Consider the following 2,295-nt stretch of genomic DNA (forward strand, 5'->3'; position numbering starts at 1 on the left):
TGTCCATCTCCCCCACAGCCCAGCACCTCTCAGATCGCGGGCTCTGAAGCACTTTCTAGTGATCCGCAGAGACTTGCACAAATAGGACAATGCACTACTCCAAGTTGCATTGCGTCTTGCATTACGGCTGTGAGAGCACACCTAATTTTCTGTGTCTTCTGACCTGCTCACTATTTTCTCTAGACTTCTTCCCAGCTCTGCAGGATTTTCTTTCCTAAGGAGAATGCGTGTTTAAGTTATTCTCAATTCAATCCCATATCATGACAGAAAAATGACATAAACCATGGCTGAATATATTTTCAGAAAATTTCAAAACATTTGGAGTGGGAGAAGAAAAAAAATAATCCTGAGGTAAATGGCATGTTAAAGTCACCATTCTGCTAATATATTCCAGAAATGTGCAATGACTTTAAGAATACATTGCAACCTTCAGATAATCGTTAATGCGTGTAAGTGTTCTGCAGGAAAAAAAGACATTCTGTGTTATCTGCAAAAAGCCCTCCAGAGTAAGACTCCATATCTCCAGGTATTTCTTTTAAAGGGGAACGGTTTAATAAAAATAACAAAGCTAGAAACCAAGAACATTAACTTTCACTTTGCCTAGCTACATGCTAGTACTCTTGCTGTAATTATAACACAGAGGTCATTCCAAAGGAATTACCAGCCTTCAAATGATATGAGACAATTATTCTCCAGGGAGTCGGACAAATTTGTAAGACAAATACAGTTGAAATTTCAGACATCAATCTCTTTTTTACCATAGCATGGGAACAAGGGAGCTGTGAAATGTAATTTTACCCTAAGGCCCAACAAATGATCACATTAAAATGATTTAAAAAAAAAAAAAGGAAAAGAAAAAAAAAGAAATAGACTTTACATCTATTATAACTCAAAAGTGAACGTAACATTTGATTTTCTAAGGCTTCCTGCAAATAAAGTCACTCAGTAGCATCTGCAAAATGAATCTTTTTGGGTGGGGGTGTGCTTGTTGTGCAGGTGTTTTTGCTCTGCTGCCATCCGCTGCCTGCTCCTTGCTGCGCTGGTGCCAGTGCCCAGAGGTGCAGCCAGGGCTTTCCCTTCCCCAGCGCTCCCCAAAATGGAAGGAGCTCAGCTTCATATCGCCTCTTCTCTTCGGCAGAACCACCATCTGTCCCTCTCCCATGCTCACACAGTCATGGCCCTTTTGATTTAGGCCGACTACTTACGTGAGCTGAGCAGGATTTAGCCCAGTGTGTGTGTTGTAGTCAAAGTGGTGAAGTGGAAAATGGATATTAAGGAACTGCTTCTTGGCTAAGATTTGATTTACAGAAACCTATAACAGTCTCATTCTTCAGATAAGTGCATTTCTCCAACTGCTATTACTCAAGAAAACAGGCTCCTTAGAAATCTTTACAGCCGACACATTGCAATGTGACCTTGCACCACTTGGCAATGCAACTCTGCGTGTTTTTATTGTATTTAAATAATTCTTTCTTTTTGGGGGGGGGGGTCTATATTTTTTTTTCATTTGTATGAGGAAGTCAAACTAGCTCCAGCATCATTCTTGCATTGCACGTGCATGATGGCCACATATGCCCATGTAGGTCCTGGGTTTCTGCAGAGGGAACAAGAAGGAGTATGTGTGCACTTGTGTGGAGAGGGCACGTCTGTTTGTGCATGTTCTTTCATCCCTTTTTTTCCAAGGATGGATTCCAGTCCCTGTGACACCTCGTGTCAACCGCTGTCTAAATGATCTCGTTAGGTATAGCCTGTGCAAATATTTAGGCCTACCTACTGACTTCCATTGATTGTACAAGAATGCTTCCCAAATGGAAGTTGACAAATTAATGAGAAATGCAAACACATCCCAGTTTAAATGAGTGCAAAGCAGCGCAGTGCCTCTCTGATTGATGAGGATGATTGACTGTGGAGAGCTGTGCAAGTGACCTTCTTTGCTACTTTGGGTGGGGAAAGTGCTTGAAACATCATGTTTCCTTTTACTAGACCAAAGCATCTCAATCTACCCCCACGAAACTTTGCTAAGGTACAGTAACTTTCCCAAGAGGCCTAATGAATTGTTAGGAAAAAATAGAAAACCCACATGATGAATGACAGGCATCTCAAAGTTGCCATGTGATGTCTCACCAGCAAACACATTGTCCACCTTACTGTGGGAACACTTTGAATGCCCCAGAAATTTCCCAGAAGTATAAGAAGTTATGAGTCCCTGATGCTACATAGTTTCCTAAGTTAGCTTTAAATTAATATGCTGTTGTATTATTAGACAAGCAAAAATGGAGTAACACAAGCCAGGAA

This window comes from Anser anser (genome assembly GCF_964211835.1).
Source record: "Anser anser genome assembly, chromosome: Z".
Lineage (NCBI taxonomy): Eukaryota > Metazoa > Chordata > Aves > Anseriformes > Anatidae > Anser > Anser anser.